Genomic DNA, 19,604 nt, shown 5'->3' on the forward strand with positions numbered 1-19,604 from the left:
AAATTTTACGGACTCTGTTTTCTCGTGATCCTGGGCAATGCTTTCCCGAAGCTATAAGAAAGTAAAATTAAATAATTAGATTTTATTTTTCTTTCAGAAATGGCCCAAAAATGAAAATTACAGTAGGGCAAAATGAGATCATTATAGCGGAAAGAGAGTGGACTGACACTGATAATAAAAGTTCCAACCTTCAGAAGACTATTCCTCATTTCATCCATGAGATTAGCAAGCTACAAAATGAAGCAGATGTAAATGAATTATGCACAATCTTCCTATACTCAAATCTAGTTTTTCATAGTTCTTGTAATTTTATCTCTAATTTGAATTGCAGGCTCACTTGTCTTTGAAGAATGAACGTGATTCCTCCATTCACAGTATTTTTGCTAGATATAATTTAGGATCTCTTCCAATGTTGGCTTTTAATTTAAAATTAAAAGCGGGTCCCACATGATAATAAAATAATATTAAAAGTTTAGGAGAAATTACGAAAATGCCATTGGGACTTTCCTATAAATAGGGAAGCTGAAAATCATAATTTTCATCCCAAATCTTCTTCTCTTCTCTCTTCCTCTCTTATACACCTTGAGATCTGTTCTCGGTAGTAGTAGTCTCCTAATTCAAAGGAGTAAGTTATAGAGAGAGAAGTGTTGTAATTTCCTCCCTTTCAGTAAATAATATTTTTACTGTGGTTATTTTCTCCCTTGTCTCTTTTTTACTCATCTCTTATTTTAGCTGTGAGTAACTATTAAGCCTACTCTGGACCTAACAGTGGTATCAGAGCCACTAGGTTGTTTATTATTCCGCTGTGGTGTACATTGGTATAGTGTCGGAGAAAATTTCTTAGTATGCTCTGTGGCTGCAGTATTGTCTGATCAGTCACATCAGAAAAGAATTATTCTTGTTACTGGATTTTATCATTGTTCCAGTAGGCGGTACTATTCTAGTGGAAGTTACTTAAGTCGGTTTAATAGAAGAAATTATGGCAGCAAAGTTTGAGATAGAGAAGTTCAACGGGAACAATTTTTCCCTGTGGAAATTGAAGATAAGAGCAATTTTGAGAAAAGACAACTGTCTTAAAGCAATTGAAGGCAGGCCATCAGATATTACTGATGAAAAGTGGAGAGAAATGGATGACAATGCTGTTGCCAATTTGCACTTAGCAATGGCTGATTCAGTTTTGTCGAGCATAGCAGAGAAGACAACTGCAAAGGAGATTTGGGACACGCTCGTAAAATTATACGAGGTCAAGTCACTTCACACCAGAATATTCTTAAAGAGGAAACTCTACACTCTTCGAATGAGTGAGTCCACAGCAGTGACGGACCACATCAACAATCTGAATACGCTATTTGCTCAGCTTTCAACAGCTGATTTCAACATAGTGGAAAATGAACGTGCGGAGCTTCTACTTCAGAGTTTACCAGATTCATATGATCAACTCATCATCAACATAACAAACAATAATGTTGTTGGTCGTCTATCCTTTGAGGATGTTGCCGGAGCTATTCTTAAAGAAGAGTCCAGGCGAAAGAATAAGGAAGACAGACTGGAAAGTTCAAAGCAAGCAGAAGCTTTGACGATGATGAGAGGAAGATCAATGGAACGTGGCTCCAGTGGGAGTCAAAATCATGGTAGATCAAAATCTCGAGGAAGGAAGAACCTCAAATGCTATAATTGTGGCATGAGAGGGCACATGAAGAAAGATTGTTGGCACAAGAAGAGTGGAGGAGGGAAGAATTCTGAAGCGTCAACCTCTCAAGGTTGTGTTGCTAGTACCCAAGAAGATGGAGAAATCTTGTACAGTGAAGCAATAAGTTCCAGAGGCGAAAAATAACTCCATGAATGTTGGATATTGGATTCAGGTGCAACCTGGCACATGACTCCAAATAGAGATTGGTTTTGCACTTATGAACCAATTTCAGGAGGATCCGTATTTATGGGAAATGATCATGCTTTGAAAATTGCTGGAGTTGGTACTATCAAATTAAAAATGTATGATGGTACTATTCGTACAATTCAAGGGGTACGACATGTGAAGGGCTTGAAAAAGAATCTATTGTCCATTGGGCAACTAGATGATCTCAAGTGCAAGATCCACGTTGAAGGTGGAATCTTAAAGGTAGTTAAAGGCAATTTGGTGGTGATGAAAGCTGAGAAGATCACATCAAATCTATACTTGCTTTTGGGAGAAACGTTGCAAGAAGCAGATGCATCAGTTGCAGCAATAAGTCAAGAAGAGGCAACGATGATGTGGCATCGTAGACTAGGACATATGTCAGAGCGAGGCCTGAAAATTCTTGCGGAACGTAATCTCTTGTCAGGGCTTAAAATGGTAACCTTACCATTTTGTGAGCACTGTGTGACAAGCAAGCAACATAGATTACAATTTGCCAAAGTAACTACAAGGAGCAAACACATACTTGACTTGATCCATTCTGATGTTTGGGAATCACCAGAAATTTCCATGGGAGGAGCAAAATATTTTGTATCATTTATTGATGATTATTCCCGGAGATTGTGGGTGTACCCAATCAAGAAGAAGTCAGATGTGTTCCCAGTATTCAAGGAATTTAAAGCACAAGTAGAACTTGATACTGGAAAAAGGATTAAGTGCTTAAGGACAGACAATGGAGGAGAATATATAGATGGTGATTTTCTGGCATTCTGCAAGCAAGAGGGTATCAAGAGGCAATTTACAGTTGCTCATACACCTCAGCAGAATGGGGTAGCAGAGCGGATGAATCGAACTCTTCTAGAAAGGACAAGAGCTATGTTGAGAACTGCAGGATTAGCCAAGTCTTTCTGGGCAGAAGCAGTCAAAACTGCTTGTTATTTGATCAATCGCTCACCATCAATAGCAATTGGTTTGAAGACACCAATGGAGATGTGGAATGGAAAATCATCAAATTATTCTTCATTACATGTGTTTGGATGTCCGGTGTACGTGATGTACAACTCCCAAGAAAGAACAAAGTTGGACCCAAAATCCAGGAAATGTATATTCTTGGGTTATGCTGACAATGTTAAGGGGTATCGCTTGTGGGATCCCACTGCCCGCAAGGTTGTTGTCAGCAGGGATGTAGTCTTTGCAGAAACTGAACTGCAAAAGGAGCAGGAGAATGACAGCACTATAGTGGAGATAGGAGGAAAGTCTAAAAAGGATGACACCTCTGAAGCAGAACAAGAGCATGAGGAACAAGAACCAGATGAAGCCAATGATGAAGAAGTTCAACAAATAAGACGTGAGAGAAGGAGACCATCTTGGCATTCAGACTATGTTATGGCAAGTCATGATGCGTACTGTCTCTTAACTGAAGAAGGAGAACCATCAACCTTTCAAGAGGCGTTGAGGAGTTCTGATGTTTCTCAGTGGATGGCAGCAATGCATGAAGAAATAGAGGCCTTACATAGAAATAAAACATGGGAACTTGTTGATCTTCCAAAAGGTCGAAAAGCCATTGGTTGCAAATGGGTCTATAAGATCAAACGTGATGGCAATGATCAAGTGGAGAGATATCGTGCAAGATTGGTGGTTAAGGGATATGCTCAGAAAGAGGGCATTGATTTTAACGAGATATTCTCGCCAGTTGTTCGATTAACCACAATCAGAGTTGTTCTGGCTATGTGTGCTGCATTTAATTTACATCTTGAGCAACTTGATGTAAAGACTGCTTTTCTTCATGGGGAACTCCAAGAAGAAATATATATGCTCCAACCAGAAGGCTTTAAAGAACAAGGAAAAGAAAACTTGGTTTGTAGGTTGACCAAATCTCTGTACGGTTTAAAGCAGGCGCCAAGGTGTTGGTATAAGAGATTTGATTCCTTCATTATTAGCCTTGGTTACAACAGACTGAGTTCAGACCATTGTACGTACTACAATAGGTTTGATGACAATGATTTCATCATCTTGCTGTTGTATGTGGATGACATGTTGGTGGTAGGCCCCAACAAAGATCAGATCCAAGAATTAAAGGCACAATTGGCTAGGGAGTTTGATATGAAGGACTTGGGACCAGCAAACAAGATTTTAGGGATGCAAATTCACCGAGACAGAAAAAACAGGAGGATTTGGCTTTCTCAGAAGAATTATTTATTGAAAGTCTTGCGGCGCTTCAACATGCAAGACTGTAAGCCAATTTCGACCCCACTTCCTGTCAATTACAAATTATCCTTAAGTATGAGTCCTAGCAACGAAGCAGAGAGGATGGAAATGTCTCGAGTGCCGTATGCATCAGCGGTGGGAAGCCTTATGTATGCCATGATTTGTACGAGACCAGACATTGCACAAGCAGTGGGAGCGGTCAGTAGGTTTATGGCAGATCCTGGTAGAGAGCATTGGAGTATTGTAAAGAGGATCCTTAGATATATCAAAGGAACCTCAGATGTTGCATTATGTTTTGAAGGATCGGAGTTTTTTGTCAAAGGCTATGTTGATTCAGATTTTGCAGGAGATCTGGATAAAAGAAAATCTACTACTGGTTATGTGTTTACACTTGCTGGAGGAGCAGTGAGCTGGTTGTCTAAGTTACAGACTGTTGTAGCTCTATCTACTACAGAAGCTGAATACATGGCAGCTACGCAAGCATGCAAGGAAGCAATCTGGATTCAAAGGTTACTGGAAGAACTCGGGCACAAGCAGGAGAAAATTACTGTGTATTGTGACAGTCAGAGTGCCTTGCACATTGCAAGGAATCCAGCCTTTCATTCCAGGACAAAGCACATAGGAATTCAATATCACTTTGTTCGTGAAGTAGTAGAAGAAGGAAAAGTGGATATGCAGAAGATCCATACAAAAGACAACATAGCAGACGTAATGACAAAGCCTGTCAACACTGACAAGTTTACATGGTGTCGATCCTTATTTGGCCTATTGAAGACATAAGCAACATGAAGTATCAATGGTGTGAAGATATGATTAACTTAATCATAATCTTCAAGTGGGAGAAATGTTGGGAACAGCTGCCACCAGCTGCCAATGCCACTTTCGGTGGCTTTTAATTTAAAATTAAAAGCGGGTCCCACATGATAATAAAATAATATTAAAAGTTTAGGAGAAATTACGAAAATGCCATTGGGACTTTCCTATAAATAGGGAAGCTGAAAATCATAATTTTCATCCCAAATCTTCTTCTCTTCTCTCTTCCTCTCTTATACACCTTGAGATCTGTTCTCGGTAGTAGTAGTCTCCTAATTCAAAGGAGTAAGTTATAGAGAGAGAAGTGTTGTAATTTCCTCCCTTTCAGTAAATAATATTTTTACTGTGGTTATTTTCTCCCTTGTCTCTTTTTTACTCATCTCTTATTTTAGCTGTGAGTAACTATTAAGCCTACTCTGGACCTAACATCCAATGTCACCATTCAGCGATGAGTTTGTTTTAAACCTCACTAATCGTGTAAAATTGAGGTTGGCAGATCTTGAGAAGGATCTGGGTGATGAAAAGGTGATTTTTCTGTTCTCTCATTTGTTTTATGTGTGTATGTTCACTTTTAGGTGTCTGTGATTGGGAGACAAATCAAAAAGTGGCATTATTTTCAAGGATAATTTCTTGCTGTTACTTAATATTTCTGAAGAGGGATCTTCTTGTCTTCTTTGTGGTATTCAATTGGCAGTATGGTAGAGGATTTCTTTGCTGGATATACGGAGAGATTGGCATGCTTTGGTCATTTGATGTGTATTTTTTTTATAGGGTTTTCCTTTTGCAAGGATATTGTGTCTATACTCCTTTACTTATTTCTTTCTTCTTTACTTATTTCTTTCTTCCATCCACTCTGTAGTGAATTTGTTTAATTATTTAAAGAATGTGCTTGCCCAATTTTTTAAAGTATTTTCACCATATCAAAAAGAAGAAAACATGACTATTGACTGTTATTTTGCTTCTTTTGTGCAGAAAGCAAATGACAATGAACTCAATATGGCATGGGACTGCTACATGAATGCATACGACCGTTGGAAAGATACTGAGGCTGAAAAAAAGGCTAAGACAGAGATCAAGGTTTGATTTTTCAATGCATACATTTCTTGTCGAATGTCTTTATCTTAATTGTACAGTGTTAATACCTTGTTATGTATGCAGAGTGGCATTTTGAAGCGAATTGAAGAGAAGAAAAATGAGCTTGATATATCTAAACTTGAAATACCTAATTTTAACTTCTCTCGTATAAATAAAAGAGAAAGAAAATTGGTATGGACTACCTGCTCATTTGTGTTGTTTAGTAATTTATAAGCTTAATTAGACATTTTGCAAATATGATTATCATAATTTTGAGTAATGCTTGCAGGGAAAGAAGGTTGAGGCGAAGGAAAAAGAACTCGATGAAATACTAAATAAACCAACTAAACATAACTCGCAAAATAGGATAAGCATTATAGATCAAAAGATACTTGATTTCAAACGAGACAAGGAGATCGCGTCTATTGATTCAGAGGCCAGAGTTAAGATATCTCATACGAAGGCAGAATTAGAAAATCAGAAGAAGAAACATAAAAAGATGTAGAACCATTTTCCTTTTATTTTCTTTACTTTTCGCATTTAGTTTTCTGAGTTATATATTTGGAAGTTGGTGATCATCTGTTTATTCTTCTTTACAGAATTGATGACAAAAAGGACAAAATAAGAAAGGTGCTGGGAGGGAGGGTCCCTCTTGATAAGGATGTGAAGAAGAAATTTACACGAGCATTAAGGTTGGGGAAATCTTTTCTTTCATTGTTTACATCTTGTAGAGTTTTAGTACTAGCGCTTGAATCATTAGGTAAGGATTGTCCAAACCTTTATAACCTTTACTTTGGCTATACCTATGGTCAACGTGGGATCTTAACACACCTTTCACACCCAAATTAGGACGTCCATGTGGAGATTATCAGACTATTTTTTTTTTATTGCATTGGGAAAGTCACGGGGTTAGGTTGATTGTATTAGAATATTCTCAGAGCCAAGATCATATTTTGACTGTTGACGATGAGCAAATGTCAGATTTATCATATTTTTGGAATGACAAGTGAGTGAAGGAGTTCGACGTTGAGTAAGAATACAATGGAGATCACAAATTATCATGTATGCTTTATTTGTGGTGCAGGGCTGTTGGAGTTAAATTTGATGATCTGAATGTTAAGTACCGTGAAGCGGAGAAAAAAGTCGATGTGTTGCAGATGAAAATACAAGAAGTTAATAGTAACCTATACAAACACAAGAAGGATTTGAAATGTAAGTGCTATGTATCATTCTAAGAAGTTGAGTATAAATATTGTAGTTTTTGAGTGAAATCAATGTTGAGTTCTGCATCTGTAATGTTGTAATGGTTCATAGGTAATATAAATGTTTGGTAGACACACACATTAACTGATTTTTCTTTTGTTTTAAAATATTTTCCCCCATATATGTGGCACTCTTATTTAATTTAGTTCATGTACAAAAAAAGAATAAAAGTTTTCAATTTAGACCCTATATGCATATCAATAATATGATAATAGTTTGGAATAAACAGTCATTGCATAATTTTGCATTTTGTATGTCTCTCTTGATATAGCTGATGATGTCCGAATGATGTTTTTATTTCTTTATGCTGCTTCTCTTTTGCCCAAAAGTCTAGTGTTCTTTCTTTCTTTCCACAGCGCTGAATTACTGAATACAAAGTTTTACACCATTTAAATTTAAATAATTTTCTTACAGCAAAAAAGAGATTTATTGAATCCAAGCTTCAGTCTTTGGATCAGCAATGTTCTGGAATTGATTCTTATCTCGAAGTTTTAGAATCTGCCAGGGAGAAAAGAGATGACTAGAGAAGGTCAATTTGTGCCAGACCACATTCATGACATCGTGTATATGTGCTGGTCTCCTATGTACTAATACTTTGTCTGGTGATTACTTGCAGCAAATATGATATTGTTCATTACATATGGAAAATGTTTGATCCTTTTGAAAGGGTTGAAAGAGCTCAGCATGTTTGTCCTTGCTGTGAGCGCTCCTACTCTTCAGAAGAAGATGACAATTTTGTCAAGAAGGTTGGTACATTTCACATCCTATTATAACATACTGATATTAATATCATACATTGGCTTTGAGCAAGCACTATACTTTTTATTCGTTTTGAATTGGCCTTTCTTCTTTAGTTACAGAAAAGACAGGATGCTGCTAGTGCAGTTGAACATATGAAAGTTCTCGATGTGGAGTACTCAAATGCAGAGTCTCATTATCAGCAGCTGGACAAGCTTCGTTTGGTTTATGAAGATTATATTAAACTTGGCAAGGAGACAATTCCAAATGCCGAAAAGGAACTTCAGCAACTTAAAGAAGAGATGGATGACAAATCTCAGGCTCTTGATGATGTAATTATCATAATATCTTTTTAACATTTCCAAGAAATTTCTTTTAAGTAGACAGTTGAATCCCTACATACTCATCGCTTCCTTTCTTAATTTTTTGTTTTGTGGTTGTTGATTATTGTACCGGAGAGACCGTATCGGTCACGTGGGCCAACACGTGCCATTTCGTCAGACACTCATGCATAGCCACGTACAAGCATCACCATCAACGTCGGCTCGGCATGAGGCCGAGAACCGACATCAGTCTGGTTAATGCCAATATGGACCATCATCACTCATCGAGTCGGCTCGGTCAAGTACCGTTCCGACATAGATCACACCGGAAGTATACAAGTTGCCGTATACGGACTAGACGGTTCGGTCATTTGCCGTTCCGACTAGTATTGAATAGCCGGCTCGGCCTCTTGCCGAAGGGTTAAACAAGTCATAACGGTAATCACAATTAAGAAAGGTAAGTACATGATTAAAGCCTAACGACCAATTAGTACCGTATTACCTAATTTGGTAAATATCTGAGAGGGCCCATCACGCTCAGGCCCATGTCAGATGCTATAAATAGGTCACACATAACAAGGTATGTCACTGTTCATTTATTACCCTAGAAAATCGTGCTCACACTGACTTAAGCATCGGAGTATCTTTTGCAGGTACCTCCCCCTCCGAAGAATCCATCTGAAGCTCTCGTTCGGTCCTCATATTCCCCTGAAGATTACGAGTGTACCCTCAGGCAGGTACAATTATTATTATTTTGATCAATTGCTTAGTATTATCTGTTTCTCCCCCTTTTTTTGTGTCTTGGTGTTAACTTGTTTTGGACTATACAACTGCAATTTTCAGGTTTTAGGTGCTTTGGAACAAATAACGATAGACAAGGATTTGGTTGAGACATTGGGGCAACCTGTTGAAAATGCTGATCGGCTTTTCCTAGAAATTCAACATTTGCAAAAGGAAGTTGAGGAATTATAATATAAGCTTGATTTTCAAGGACAAGGAGTGGGGACTGTGAAGGATATTCAATTGAATCTTGGATCATTGTGGGAATCAAGGTAAATGACTCAAGTTAAATTTTACTATTTACTAACGTGGACAATTTTACAATCTAGATCATTATGATAATTGAATTTCGTCTCAGCATCATCTCCTATTCCCTGAGTGCAGTTATTTACTATGAGTTTTTGTTTTATTTTTCTTATTCCTATTATTATTTCCTCGCATATCTTGGTTACAAGGCTCAAATTGGCTTCTAAATTGGAGAAGTTGAAGGATGGACAGAGGGATATTGAGAATGATCTATCAAATATTCGATTACGGTGGAACAGTCTAAGGGAGGAAAAAGTGAAAGCAACCGCCATATTGGAAAATGTTAAAAGATTAACTGAAGAAAAGACCCAAGCTGATCTTGATGAGAAGGTGTCTAATTATCTCATACGTCGATGGATACTTAATTTTTAGTTTTAAGCATATGTAATGTCCTTCTTATCCCTTTCCATGGATACACACATTTTTCAAAAAAAATAATAATGAAATGATTAATGCTTGTTGATTGATATGCTGTGTTTGTGTTTATTTACATTAAAAAAAATATATTAAGACACCCTTTTCTTCAAAAATCTTAACTTCAATAAAAAATTTCAAATTTATTAATAGTCTCTCTTTACCATGTCAAAATGCGTAGTATTACCCAAAATTTGTGTATTTGCAGCAGTTGGCAGAAGCTCTCGGATCATTATCCGAGGAGAAAGATAAATTACTTGCTGACCATAATAAACTGAAAATTAGACTCAGCCGCAAGTATGAGAATCTGGCTGAACAAAAGAGAACTTATAAACATGAAGCTGATGCAATTTTTAAAATGAATTCCAAGTTCAAAGAGGAAGCTTATCTGCTTGAAAAATGTTAGTTTTTGAGACTCCAAATTTCTTTAACATATGCTTTGTTTGATCAGGTATTCTGAGTTAAAGAAAAGAGACATGTTGAAGGAACTGCAGGAAAAGAAATCTCTATCAGAATCTCAACTTAAAATTTGTGATACCAACAAGCAGGAAATTTCAGCTGAACTAAACAAAAGAAAAGATTGGAAACGAAATCAAGATCAATTAAAAAGATATGTTGAGGACAACATCAATTATAGGAAAATAAAGGCTGAAGTGGATGAGCTAACACATGAAATTCAAACACCGGGAAGAAAATATAATTGATAATCATACATCTATGCTTGCAAGCATGAGTAATTCAGCCAAGTACCAATTCTATATTCACATCTTCATTAGTTGTATACTATTTCTTCTATAGTAGAACGGAAACACCTAATTCTCTCTTTTTGGATATATACCCATACCTGGGTGACAGTTGAACAGGTGCCATGGAACAATGTCTGTTTACCAAAGCAATATTTCCAAAAATACAGTTGATCTTATGCAGGATCAATACAAGGATATAGATAAGCGATACTCTGACCAGTTTCTCCAGCTTAAGGTGTGTGATACCTTAGTTGAATGCTTTCTTCTTTAATTATCTGTTTTATATTGTTCACAAGTCAATTTTTCTTTTCAGACAACTGAAATGTCTAACAGGGATCTGCATAAATACTACAATGCATTTGATAAGTGAGCTTCTTAAAATTCAGTCATGTCATTACATTTGTTAAGATTGTATTCTTTGTTTTCATGTCTCCTATTCATCTTTCAGAGCACTGATGCAAATTGTGGCAGGGAAACGGAAGAAATCCCATCGGCCTTCAATATATTTTCTTCCGTGTTTCAATTTCATATGTTAGCTCATCCACTTCAGCCTTTGTTTAACTATAATTGATGTTGTCCTCGGCATATCTTTTTAATTGATCTTGATTTCGTTTCCAATCTTTTCTTTTGTTTAGTTCAGCTGAAATTTCCTGCTTCTTGTATCACAAATTTTAAGTTGAGATTCTGATAGAGATTTCTTTTCCTGCCATTCCTTCAACCTGTCTCTTTTCTTTAACTCGGAATACCTAATCAAACAAAGTAAACACAAAACCCTAATCCCTAAAAAAACTTTAATAGGCTGATGCACTGATAAAAAAAATGTGAACGTTGGGTTGGGATTCAGCACTCACGCATATTCTGCTGTGTTTCATTTTTTTTTGTTCTTTTGTACGTAACAAGTTACGATTTTATACTTTTATACCATGAAGTAAGAGCGTTTTGCGTGGTTGTAAATAACTAAATACAAATGACAAGAGTACTTTAATAACTTTGTAACGAAAATCCTATTTTATAACAGTAGTGGAACAATAAATATTAAATTATTAATTATTAAATCTCATTATGGATCATTAAGATTTTTTTTTTTTGAAAAATGGATTATTAAGATTAATATATATATATATATATATATATATCAATAATGTAAATTTTTAGAAAATTACACAATTTTAAAGTATAAATTCTAACTACTTCTGTATAATTATCAATGTTTTTTAAATTTTCTTTGTTCACATAATTTTAGTTTTCTGAAAATCTCTAATAAACATCTTGTTCTAGGTTGTTTTCATGAAAATAAATTAGTAAAATATATTTATTATTTTTAATAATCACTTAGAATTTACATCTTATTTGGAAAAAAAAATTACATTTTGCATGTGTTTTAGTCCTGAAGGTATATTTTATGTACATACATGCACATAATATTTATAAACTTCGTATTAGTTAATCTTTCACAGGCTAAAATTAAAAAATAATAAAACTCAATTTTTTATATTCAAAAATTAATTCATGAATACAAATTATCAGTTTATTTTAATTTTAATCAAAATATATTTATTCATTATGACATTTTGATTTGATACTATCAAAGGTCAATTTGATATTTTGTATGATAATAACAACAATAATTAATGAAATTGACATATTTCATATTTTTATATTTATTTAAATATATTAAAAAATTATTAATATTTATTAAATTAACTAATATTATATTTTTAGTCCTTAAATTTCAAAGTTTCTTTCTTTTTTTAATTCGTTCATGGAATTTCTTTCTAAGTCTTGTATTGGTAAGAATTATTAATTTTTAATATTATTTTTTATCATCATCACACCATGCGCGATGGTTATATTACTATTAATAACATGCACGAGCATAAAATCAACGTGTAGCTAATTAACTCTAACTGAAATATTTTAGTTTTCCGAACTATTTTCTAGTTTTGTTAAGTTTAACTGAACTACTTTGTTAGTTCAGTTGAATTTTAAGATAGTTTAGATAAATTCAACCCAGTTGAATAATGTTGCCACTAGGGAAATTAATGTATAATATTCTCTTATTTTAATTATAAATAATAAACAGATAAATTTGACTTAACTGTGAGGTTCCAGGTTCTGGCGTCTCTTATCATACGGTTGGCTTTAGCTGAAACCCTTTGTCTCAGTTGTGGAATACTCGTACTGGATGATCCAGTAATGAATTAATTACGAATTAATGTGCTTTTATCTGCCCTAAAATGAAGGATCATGCAGAGAGATATTATCGTGTGGCCAAAGATGACTTGTAAGAACAACAATACTAGTGTTTCATTTGTTTTCATGTCACTCTATTGTCACGTATTCAACTTATCAATTACCGAGTGAGAAATTCTGGTTACACTTTACCGAACTTCCTTAACTTTATCTATCTAACATTTTCAGTCAGTACAGTATAATCAAAAGTAGGAAGATATTTGACTGAAGGGCGGATTTTATATGGTTAGTAAGTATCATCGAAATTGTACATCCTACAATTCTAGTGATGTTCCATATGTACAACATCTTCTGCTTTGCTTTCTCCATATCATTAGACCATGCTCAGTTTTCTGCTACAGACAATTTTTACATAAATAGTAAGATACATTAGATTTTTTGAATATTTTATCTGACATGTTTTGCTTTTGGATTAGAATTAACGTGTCTTAATATGTGAATTAAAAAAAGAAATACACAAGAGACTATAGTTGATGCTAAATAATTTAGATCCAAGTAAATTAAATACGAAAAAGGAGAAAATGTAAACGTAGATTTTTTTTTTTTTTTTTGTCAAGTTGAAAATATTGTTTCTTCAGAAAAAGTACACCTCAGAACTCTACAAGACAAACAATTCACCAACCTCAGCGTTCCCCTTAAATCGAACCCAACCTACACCAGCCCTCATACCTTTAGATACACCAACCATCATTACAGTTCCTTCCACCAATCCAGCTGCAACACTTATGACAGACCCGTCTCCTCCTCCAAACACAAATGCTCGAACCAATTCTCTTCACAACAAGAACTGCTTGATACAAAGGCACAAGCTAAAAACACAAAAAACAAAGCTAAAACCAAAAAAACCATCATTATGTCTAAAAGCTCAATTTCACACTCAAGTCAATCCGACCATGTAATCAGATAAGGGGATAAATAAATTGAACAAGAATAACAAAGGACAAACAATAAACATGCTGTCGTTTTCCAAAATTCAAGGAAGTATAAAGGACTCTCATCGTTGATTCATAGTTCCAAGCAAAGTAAAAATGTGTTAGCAACAAAAGTCAGTCCACATCAACACAAGAAGAACAGTCAATGTCTTGAAGTGTGATTCTCCCCATGTACAAATCATTCAGATGATCAGTACAGAGAGGGAGGCACTTACGATTTAGGCTTTCATGAATTACACCCATCCCTTGCACCCATTTTTCTTTCTGCAATGGGTTCACATTCAATCTGTTTTGCAGCAAATGGACCCGATAAAAGACTGTTGTTGTCTTGTCACAGAAATGGGCAATGCAATGTGATGGAGGCTCATCGGATGCCAACCTTACAACAGCCAAAGATAAAGCCCCATCTACTGGTTTTGGATCAGAAAGATTTCCATCTCCCATCATCTTAACCTCTCTTTCTGTAGGAAAATGTACTTCATGATTTCCATTTATATCATAGACTTTCAAATCTTTGCTGAAATACTTTATAACTTCACGCTTGGTGGATTCATGCTTCTCTGCTAATGTCAAGATACAGGAGAACCTCAAATGATAAGTTACAATAGTTTTGACTGTCTTGAAGTTGTGGGTACAGCAGAAGAAATCAAGCCACCTTCTTGCTATACCAGCATACCACTCGATAATATGGGCATCCTCAAGTGCAACAAGAAATTCAATTGGCCTTGGACGACCCATATGATTTGTAAACCCAACCAACTTCACAGCCTTTCTTATGAGTATTTCTGGTGCCTCAACTTTCATACATAGCCTTGTCAAATCCTCAACCGTTCCTTTCGCATAATTTTGTTCCTCTTCTTCCTTCACTCTTCTTTCTTCTTCCTCTATTACCTTCCTAGCTTTCATAGGATTCAAATGTTTATCTACCTGCTCTTGAAACCTATCATAGGCATCAACAAGCTCGGGTGGTAACTGATTTCTAATGTGTCTCAACTGAAGGAAATCACCAGCTGATAGGCTTCGATGCCATTCTTGACACTCATCTATGCTCCCCAAGAACTCTTGTACTACTTCATCTGCCCAAGATCTAAAGATTTCTAGGACCTCTTTTTCAATACTACAGTCAAATTTAAATCCTTCACTTTGCTTTATCTTTTTATAGACATGACTAAATATCTTCAAGCCCAATTTCCTTCTGTTCCTTGCTCTAGCATTTCTCAATTCAAGAGCCCTAACTGCCTTCTGCCTGAGGTACTTCTTCCGCGCCCTGATTGCTTTCTCCGGCATGGGCGGGCGCAAAACCGAAGGCGGAACAGCCTGCAACTCCATCCCAAGAAACTCAATCTTCTCCGCCACGGCGCTATGAATGGCAGTATTCACTTTATCAACACGCAAACCCAAACCAAGTTCCAAACTCTTCACAACTCCCGTCCTCAACTCCATAGCCAACATCTTCGACCCAGATGTCACAACAAGTATCTCATCCAAGTACCTCACTGCATACACCTTCACGGGCTTGTAAAATACATGAGAATCAGAATCCAAAATCTTTGGATCCAATACCCGATTCTCTCGATTCTCCCGAAGCCGCAAGTCTTGAATCTCTTTATCAAACCCATCAAAGTAAACATTCAGCAAAATGGAGCACAAGCCACATTCCTGAGGAAAACCCCTTCCCAGCCAATCACCACCCAATTCAATGACCAAAGCCTTACATTGAAACAAGGTCTTTATCAAATCAATCAAAACGACATCTTTAACCTTGCGTTCAATAAAAGAACACAACTTGTCCACATGAAAATGTTCGAACCTGTGAGGCTTGAAGCGCACGGTGAACCACCAAGTAGGGTTTTGGACGGAGTTTTTCAAGTAGCGTACGGCGGTGTGTCGTCCCATTCCAACACGGCCGCCGTAGCAAAACGTGACGAAGCGGTCGTCGTACACGACTTCCAACACCATCCGAATGGCCTCGACCACCACCTTCAGCTTCAGATTGGGCAGAACCAAAGATGAGGAAGCGCTTTTGGTGAGTGTGACGCAGCATGCGGCGGCGTCAAACCGGTTCTCGCGGAGCTCCAGAGCGGTGGCCTCCATGCTGAAGCGGTCCGAGACGGAGGCGGGGCGAAAGGGGGCGGCGGCGAGGTTTTGGCATGCGGTGAAGAGGACGGGGGGTGAAGCGACGACGTTTTGAATGAGGTCGGTGAAGTGGCCATGGGTGTAGTGGTTGAGAACGAGGGTCTTCAGCTGGGGTTTAGTGAGAGGTTGGAGTGGTTGTGTTGATTGATGTTTGGGAGAAGAAGAGTGATGAGAGAAGGGGAATCCTCGTGTGAATGTGATGATTCTTCTGATGTGCAAAGATGCCACCATGGAAAACAGAGAAGGCCAAATTTTCTCTTTGTTAGCTGGCGTGATTATTCCCCTTCTCTCCTTTGCATGATCGTGTTTGATAATTGGTTCTTTTTAGTGTGTGTTTGGGTCTATGATCTATGTTTGTAGAATTAATTTTCATTATTTATTAATGTTGGTCAAAATTAATTCTTTAAAATATATAAGTAATCTTTATTAGTATTAAGTTAAAATTGATTTTTATATATAAAATTATGTAAAAATAAAATTTTTTAAACATATATAAAGATAAAGAATTATGTTTAAAAGAATTATAACGTTGGATCGGAATACTCGTTCAGAACACTCGTTCGGCCTTCAAAATACAAGAAGATCATTGGTGTATCCTTATACAGGTACATATATCAATAACGTAAATTTTTAGAAAATTACACAATTTTAAAGTATAAATTCTAACTATATAATTATCAATGTTTTTTAAATTTTCTTTGTTCACATGATTTTAGTTTTCTGAAAATCTCTAATAAATTTCTTGTTCTAAGTTGTTTTCATGAAAATAAATTAGTAAAATATATTTATTATTTTTAATAATCACTTAGAATTTACATCTTATTCGGAAAAAAAAAATATTTTGCATGTGTTTTAGTCCTGAAGGTATATTTTATGTACATACATGCACATAAAATTTATAAACTTCGTATTAGTTAATCTTTCACAGGCTAAAATTAAAAAATAATAAAACTCAATTTTTTATATTAAAAATTAATTCATAAATAAAAATTATCAGTTTATTTTAATTTTAATCAAAATATATTTATTCATTACGACATTTTAATTTGATACTATCAAAGGCCACTGGAGGAATTAATGTATAATATTCCCTTATTTTAATTATAAATAATAAACAGATAAATTTGACTAAACTGTGAGGTTCCAGGTGCTGGCGTCTCTTATCATACGGTTGGCTTTAGCTGAAACCCATTGTCTCAGTTGTGGAATATTCATACTGGATGAACCAGTAATGAATTAATTACGAATTAATGTGCTTTTATCTGCCCTAAAATGAAGGATCATGCAGAGAGATATTATCGTGTGGCCAAAGATGACTTGTAAGAACAACAATACTACTGTTTCATTTGTTTTCATGTCACTCTAGTATCACGTATACAACTTATCAATTACCGAGTAGAAATTCTGGTTACACTTTACCAAACTTCCTTAACTTTATCTATCTAACATTTTCAGTCAGCACAGTATAATCAAAAGTAGGAAGATATTTGACTGAAGGGCGGATTTTATATGGTTAGTAAGTATCATCGAAATTGTATGTCCTACAATTCTAATGATGTTCCATACGTACCACATCTTCTGCTTTGCTTTCTCCATATCATTAGACCATGCTCAGTTTTCTGCTACAGACAATTTTTACATAAATAATAAGACACATTAGATTTTTTTAATATTTTATCTGACATGTTTTGCTTTTGGATTAGAATTAACGTGTCTTAATATGTGAATTAAAAAAAGAAATACACAAGAGACATGCTAAATAATTTAGATCCAAGTAAATTAAATACAAAAAAGGAGAAAATGTAGACGTAAATCTGTACTTTAATGTTGTTAGCTGGCGTGATTATTCTCCTTCTCTCCTTTGTGATTGGGGAGATTCGTGTTTGATAATTGGTTCTTTTAGTGCGTGTTTGGATCTTTGGTCTATGTTTATAGGATTGATTTTTATTATTTATTAATGTTGATCAAAATCAATTTTTTAAAATATAGAAGTAATCTTTATCAATATTGGGTTAAAATTGATTTTTATATGTAGAATTATATGAAAATGAAATTTTTTAAACATATATAAAGATAAAGAATTACAATTAAAAAAAAAAAAAAAAAACTTGCGTTGCCCTGCCAAAATGTGCATCCAAAGACACTTGGTGGATAACATGGTATGAGAGAACCAATTGCCACTGCCGTAAGAAATGATGGAATTGTCGTTTTCTATGTTGTTAATCCTAATTCACTCTTGACAGCAACTTTATCTGTACATATATCTTTCCGTAGTGGGCAGCAGAACCTTTCATCGTATAGTTTAGGGTTTATAATGTAATTTTTTATTAATTATTATACTACTTATTAATTTTAAAATTATTAAAAATAAATTTTATAAATTTAATTATTAAATTATAATTTTATATTATTTTATATATTTATATCAAATTTTATTAAAAATAAGTATTTTTTAAAAATTTAATATATCATTAACTATTTGATAAAATGAGCTAGTTATAACTAATAAAAAATACACCATTAACTATTCATATTAATTACCGAGAAAATTAAGATAATTAATAGTATATAATATTTTAAAATAATATTTCTTTCACTCTTTAATATGTAATTTTAAAAAAAGAAACATTTAAGTTTAAACACATTTTTATTTCTTATAAAATTGATTAGTTTTGATTTTTTTTTTTATTTTTTTTTTTGTTTTTCATTCTTCTAAAATACAAATTATTATTTATAGTCTTTATTTTATATATATAATTATTTTTAACTATTTTTTATTTATTAAAAGGTTAAATAATTTTTTAAAGTATTACTATGACTACTAGTGATATATCACGTTAATATTTGACACTTCTAAAAATTTGTATATATTCTTAAAATAATTGCTAATTATATAAGTGTAGTATTTTTATGTTACATTATGACATGATTATACTCTGTAAGGAAAAAAATTCATTTTTTTTGTAAAAGATATTTTTATAAAAAAATATATATATAATTATAAAAATAATATTATAGTCAAATATGAAAATCTATATTTTCTAAGAAATATTTATTAATATTTTTAAAAATATTTATGGATAATTAAATAAATTTTAATCATTATTAAAAATTATAATTCTCAAAATTAATTTTTAAGAATCATGATTTTCATATATAAAATAATTTTTCTCTTACCAAATATCCCTTAAACAGTATTCATATTAATTAATGAACTTAATTGATTTAGGATATAATAGTAACAAAACTTCTTTTATATATATATATATATATATATATATATATATATATATATATATATATATATATATATATATATATATATATATATATGTATAATAAATAATTTAAATTATATTTATCTAAAAAATTTCACCACTTCAAAATATTTTCTCAAGATCCACTATTGGAAGGTAATAAATTAGTAATGGATGGTAGGATTTGAAATCTTGAAGATGACACAACAATTATGTTATTGCAGGATTTTGCTTCTTTTTAAAATTTATTGATCCAAACCCTGATCTCTTCCAGTGAAATCTATTCAGAATATATATATACACATATATATATATATATATATATATATCTATATATATATATATATAGTTTAAATATACTTAAAATCTTATTTTATAATATATAATATAATATAATAAATAATAAATTGTCAATAAATTTGTACAAAAATATATATTTGAATTGTTAGTTTGAATGTTAAAACCAT

General features: G+C 33.9%; 1 non-coding gene and 1 pseudogene across 2 annotated transcripts; one reads left to right on the top strand and one right to left on the bottom strand.

Annotated features, from left to right (window-relative positions):
* The first annotated feature begins 5,299 nt into the window (after positions 1-5,299).
* LOC109807853 (DNA repair protein RAD50-like) lies at positions 5,300-11,268 on the top strand (annotated as a pseudogene). Its single transcript, XR_014432699.1, has 16 exons — positions 5,300-5,440; positions 5,888-5,992; positions 6,074-6,181; positions 6,279-6,490; positions 6,589-6,681; positions 7,074-7,201; positions 7,667-7,781; positions 7,869-7,998; positions 8,113-8,322; positions 8,449-9,050; positions 9,157-9,365; positions 9,549-9,729; positions 10,265-10,559; positions 10,669-10,794; positions 10,873-10,925; positions 11,008-11,268. The product of XR_014432699.1 is annotated as a DNA repair protein RAD50-like (transcript).
* A 2,068-nt stretch (positions 11,269-13,336) lies between these two features.
* LOC109807852 (nuclear intron maturase 3, mitochondrial) lies at positions 13,337-16,195 on the bottom strand. Its single transcript, XR_014432698.1, has one exon. It is a non-coding gene; the product is annotated as a nuclear intron maturase 3, mitochondrial (transcript).
* Positions 16,196-19,604: the final 3,409 nt, after the last annotated feature.

Source organism: Cajanus cajan, chromosome 3 (assembly GCF_000230855.2).
Source record: "Cajanus cajan strain Asha chromosome 3, NIPB_CcT2T_4, whole genome shotgun sequence".
Lineage (NCBI taxonomy): Eukaryota > Viridiplantae > Streptophyta > Magnoliopsida > Fabales > Fabaceae > Cajanus > Cajanus cajan.